The 6,000-nt window shown below is 46.0% G+C and overlaps 1 long non-coding RNA gene across 1 annotated transcript in view; it reads left to right on the forward strand.

Moving 5' to 3' along the window:
• The window catches only part of LOC133548964 (uncharacterized), an 86,288-nt gene extending 81,781 nt beyond the window's left edge, over positions 1–4,507 (forward strand). The window contains exon 4 of the long non-coding RNA XR_009806010.1: positions 4,352–4,507. This is a non-coding gene — a long non-coding RNA (uncharacterized LOC133548964). The remainder of the gene's footprint in view (positions 1–4,351) is intronic.
• The last annotated feature ends 1,493 nt before the right edge of the window (positions 4,508–6,000 follow it).

The following is a 6,000-nucleotide window of genomic DNA, read 5'->3' on the forward strand; positions in this document are numbered from 1 at the left end:
CCCTCCCACCTTCAAAGACATGCACCTGTGGATAGGCCCCTCCCACCTCCATAGACATGCACCTGGGGATAGGCCATCCCACTTCCAAAGACATGCACCTGGGGATAGGCCCCTCCCACCTTCAAAGACATGCACCTGGGGATAGGCCCCTCCCACCTCCAAAGACATGCACCTGGGGATAGGCCCCTCCCACCTCCAAAGACATGCACCTGTGGATAGGCCCCTCCCACCTCCATAGACATGCACCTGGGGATAGGCCCCTCCCACCTCTAAAGACATGCACCTTGGGATAGGCCCCTCCCACCTCCAAAGACATGCACCTGTGGATAGGCCCCTCCCACCTCCAAAGACATGCACCTGTGGATAGGCCCCTCCCACCTCCAAAGACATGCACCTGGGGATAGGCCCCTCCCACCTCCAAAGACATGCACCTGGGGATAGGCCCCTCCCACCTCCAAAGACATGACCTGGGGATAGGCCACTCCTACTTCCAAAGACATGCACCTGGGGATAGGCCCCTCCCACCTCCAAAGACATGCACCTGTGGATAGGCCCCTCCCACCTCCATAGACATGCACCTGGGGATAGGCCCCTCCCACCTCCAAAGACATGCACCTGGGGATAGGCCCCTCCCACCTCCAAAGACATGCACCTGGGGATAGGCCCCTCCCACCTCCAAAGACATGCACCTGGGGATAGGCCCCTCCCACCTCCAAAGACATGCACCTGGGGATAGGCCCCTCCCACCTCCAAAGACATGCACCTGGGGATAGGCCATCCCACCTCCAAAGACATGCACCTGGGGATAGGCCCCTCCCACCTCCAAAGACATGCACCTGGGGATAGGTTGATTGGCAACACTAAATGCTCCCTAGTGTGTGAATGTTGTCTGTCTATCTGTGTTGGCCCTGTGATGAGGTGGCGACTTGTCCAGGGTGTACCCCGCCTTCCGCCCGATTGCAGCTGAGATAGGCGCCAGCGCCCCCCGCAAGGGAATAAGCGGTAGTAAATGGATGGATGGATATACAAAGCATCAGACTGCGTGCTGGCTAGTAGTGACTTTCAGTAGGACTTTAATGATTCCAACACTATTTGTGTAGAAATAAATTCCAACAAGCGAGTTTTCTCTTTCTTTGTGCAGCAGTTTGGTGTAAAAAAAAAAAGGATAAAGGCTGATGTTGAGGCTAGTGGAGGCTTTAATGCTTCTTGTGGCTGTAAGAGCCTTATCATCTTCTCTAATGCATCCTGCAGGTAATCACACGTGTGTCACCTCTAAATACCTCCCCCTACTTGACAGCCCATTCCTGCCAGCACTTGGAAACATGAAAAACATCCTTTTAACCTCGTGTTCGAACCCCCCCGCTCACTCCTTTTGCATTCATCCGCACGGCGTGACGGACATGTGCGGGGGGTGAGGGGGGGTCGGGCGTGACACTGATGGTTGTGTGAGGGCGTCATTTCCATGAGTAAAAATATCAAACCCTGTCACAAGTGTCAACTCTTCCGCACACAATCCACACTCCAGCGGCTGCAGATTCCTGTTTTTCTTTGGGCTTTGAGTGCCGAATGGACAGCTCGGGGATCAGCGGACAAAGACGGCGTTTGTGTCGGGGGCGAGGCGACGCTCCACTCCCCGCCTGTTTAAGGCCTGACACTCCGAGACACGCGCGGAATTCAAATGAGACTTTCTGGGATGCCATGCATTTTCTCTGATAGGCGTGCCCAGCTCGTGGCATCCGGGTCAAAAAGACCTGAGGCTGTCGTTCCTGCCAAAGGTGCATCAACAAAGTATTTGAGGCACACATTAAAAGTGTTACTAAAACGGCCTTCTTTCATCTCCGTAATATCGCTAAAATTCCCTCCATTTTGTCCACTAAAGACGCTGAGATCATTATCCATGCGTTTGTTACGTCTCGTCTCGACTACTGTAACGTATTATTTTGGGGTCTCCCCATGTCTAGCATTAAAAGATTACAGTTGGTACAAAATGCGGCTGCTAGACTTTTGACAAGAACAAGAAAGTTTGATCATATTACGCCTGTACTGTATATACCTTTATATACATATATACATACATATATACCTATACTGTATATACCTTTATATACATATATACATACATATATACTGTATATACCTTTATATACATATATACATACATATATACCTATACTGTATATACCTTTATATACATATATACATACATATATACCTATACTGTATATACCTTTATATACATATATACATACATATATACCTATACTGTATATACCTTTATATACATATATACATACATATATACCTATACTGGCTCACCTGCACTGGCTTCCTGTGCACTTAAGATGTGACTTTAAGGTTTTACTACTTACGTATAAAATACTACACGGTCTAGCTCCATCCTATCTTGCCGATTGTATTGTACCATATGTCCCGGCAAGAAATCTGCCTTCAAAAGACTCCGGATTATTAGTGATTCCTAGAGCCCAAAAAAAGTCTGCGGGCTATAGAGCGTTTTCCATTTCGGGCTCCAGTACTCTGGAATGCCCTCCCGGTAACAGTTCGCGATGCCACCTCAGTAGAAGCATTTAAGTCTCACCTTAAAACTCATCTGTATACTCTAGCCTTTAAATAGACCTCCTTTTTAGACCAGTTGATCTGCCGCTTCTTTTCTTTCTCCTATGTCAAGGCTGTGAATACTTGTGATTTTTTTACTTTTATTTATTTTTATTTTTTTTGTCCTGTCCAGCTTCTCAGGCAAATTATATCAGGGTTTCCCACAGCACTTTGTTGTTAAAGGGGGAACATTATCAGCAGACCTATGTAAGCGTCAATATCAATCAATCAATCAATCAATGTTTACTTATATAGCCCTAAATCACTAGTGTCTCAAAGGGCTGCACAAACCACTACGACATCCTCGGTAGGCCCACATAAGGGCAAGGAAAACTCACACCCAGTGGGACATCGGTGACAATGATAACTATGAGAACCTTGGAGAGGAGGAAAGCAATGGATGTCGAGCGGGTCTAACATAATACTGTGAAAGTTCAATCCATAATGGATCCAACACAGTCGCGAGATGCCAGTCCGAAGCGGATCCGACAAAGCAGCGAGAGTCCCGTTCACAGCGGAGCCAGCAGGAAACCATCCCAAGCGGAGGCGGATCAGCAGCGCAGAGATGTCCCCAGCCGATACACAGGCAAGCAGTACATGGCCACCGGATCGGACCAGACCCCCTCCACAAGGGAGGGAGGGGCCATAGGAGAAAAAGAAAAGAAGCGGCAGATCAACTGGTCTAAAAAGGAGGTCTATTTAAAGGCTAGAGTATACAGATGAGTTTTAAGGTGAGACTTAAATGCTTCTACTGAGGTAGCATCTCGAGGGCATTCCAGAGTACTGGAGCCCGAACGGAAAATGCTCTATAGCCCGCAGACTTTTTTTGGGCTTTGGGAATCACTAATAAGCCGGAGTCCTTTGAACGCAGATTTCTTGCCGGGACATATGGTACAATACAATCGGCAAGATATACCTAATATATACCTTGATGGTGCAGAAAAAAGACCATCTATTTTTTTAACCGATTTCCGAACTCTAAATGGGTGAATTTTGGCGAATTAAACGCCTTTCTGTTTATCGCGCTGGAGGTGATGACGTCAGAATGTGACGTCGCCGAGGTAACACACCCACCATTTTCATTTTCGACACATTACAAACACCGGGTCTCAGCTCTGTTATTTTCCGTTTTTTCGACTATTTTTTGGAACCTTGGAGACATCATGCCTCGTGGGTGTGTTGTCGGAGGGTGTAACAACACTAACAGGGAGGGATTCAAGTTGCACCACTGGCAAGAAATCTGCCGCCAGACCCCCATTGAATGTGCCAGAGTGTCTCCACATTTGACCGGCGATGCTAAGACAGACTGTCACGATCCACTATGCGGATCGTTTATTGTTTTGTTGTTTATATGTCTTTGTTCATGTTTAGTTCTGGACTCTGCTGATCCTTGTTTGAGCACTTCCTTGTTTGTGTTAGTCACCATGGCAACGTATTGTGTTCCTCCTCACGGGCTCCTGTCACACACCTGTTTCTTATCATTATTTGTGTATTTAAGCCCACCTGATTCCTTAGTCCGTCCTCGGTCCATTGTTTGCTTTTCGCAACACGTCACGGTTTGTATTTTGTATCATAGATTATTTTGTGCTAAGTTCCACCTTAGCTTCACGTGCGTTCGGCACGTCGTTTAGTTTTACTTCTGTTTCCTGCTAAGTTTTAGCATTAGCTTCCCGTGCGTTGGAACGCACTTTGTTTTTCCCTTTTTGCACCAATGTTGTTTTGTTTTATTATATTAAAGACAACTCTTACCTGCAATCCTGCTGACTGGTCGTTGTGCATCCACGAAGTGGCAACTTCGCTCAGCAAGTGCGCCGCAAAAACGTGACACAGACATGGCACAGAGATGTATGGATAACCTGCAGATGCATTTGCAACGATAAAGTCAACGAAATCACAAAGGTGAGTTTTGTTGATGGTGACTGCCAGCTAATCGATGCTAACATGCTACGCTAATGGATGCTAACATGCTATTTACTGGCGGTGCTAAAGCAGACATGGCACAGAGATGTATGGATAACCTGCAGATGCATTTGCAACTATATTACGTTTCCTTCCACCCACATTTAATGCGAAACAAACACTTACCAATCGACGGATTTAAGTTGCTCCAGTGTCAAAAGATGCGAAAGTCCTGATCGTTTGGTCCGCACATTTTACCGGCGATGCTAACGCAGCTATTCGGCCATGCTATGGCTATGAATAGCGTCAATAGCTATTCGCTCAATAGTTTCAGTTTCTTCTTCAATATTTTCATACTCCAACCATCTGTTTCAATACATGCGTAATCTGTTGAATCGCTTAAGTCGCTGAAATCCGAGTTTGAATCCGAGCTAATGTCGCTATATCTTGCTGTGGTATTCCCATTGTTTGTTTACATTGGCAGCACTGTGTGACGTCACAGGGAAATGGATAGTAGTTTCGAAGATAGCGAAAATAAGGCACTTTAAAGCTTTTTTAGGGATATTCCGAGGCCGGTAAAATTAAAAAAAAAACTTCAAAAATTACAACAAGCCACTGGGAACTGATTTTTATTATTTTTAACCCTTTAGAAATTGTGATAATGTTCCCCTTTAAGGCAGCCGCCTTGCTAACAAAGAGCCAGACAGACAGACAGCAGCTTTATTTTGTCCATTCTTAACATGTACAAGACACATAAGAACTGAAATTAAATTTTGGGCACAGTCCCACTAAGAGAAGACATGCGTTACAGGGGGGACAAGACAGGACCGCCAACAGATCAGCCACTTATGGTGCTCCTTTTGAGCTTTGCGTGGATAACAGTCTGGATGGTTCCCTTCCCCTTTGGTCCGGATGACACCATGTCGAATATTTCCAAAAACAATTTGAAATCTGGACTCGTCAGACCACAGAACACTTTTCCACTTTGCATCAGTCCATCTTAGATGATCTCGGGCCCAGAGAAGCCAGCGGCGTTTCTGGGTGTTGTTGATAAATGGGTTTCGCTCTGCATAGTAGAGTTTTAACTTGCACTTACAGATGTAGTGACCAACTGTATTTAGTGACAGTGGTTTTCTGAAGTGTCCCTGAGCCCATGTGGTGATATCCTTTACAGATTGATGTGGGTTTTTGATACAGTGCCGTCTGAGGGATGGAAGGTCACGGTCATTCAATGTTGGTTTCCGGGCATGCCGCTTACGTGGAGTGATTTCTCCAGATTCTCTGAACCTTTTGATGATATTATGGAGCGTAGATGTTGAAATCCCTAAATTTCTTGCAATGTCACTTTGAGAAAGGTTGTTCTTAAACTGTTTGACTATTTGCTCACACAGTTGTGGACAAAGGGGTGTACCTCGCCCCATCCTTTCTTGTGAAAGACTGAGCATGTTTTGGGAAGCTGTTTTTATAGCCAATCATGGCACCCACCTG

Source organism: Nerophis ophidion, linkage group LG03, assembly GCF_033978795.1.
Source record: "Nerophis ophidion isolate RoL-2023_Sa linkage group LG03, RoL_Noph_v1.0, whole genome shotgun sequence".
Classification (NCBI taxonomy): domain Eukaryota; kingdom Metazoa; phylum Chordata; class Actinopteri; order Syngnathiformes; family Syngnathidae; genus Nerophis; species Nerophis ophidion.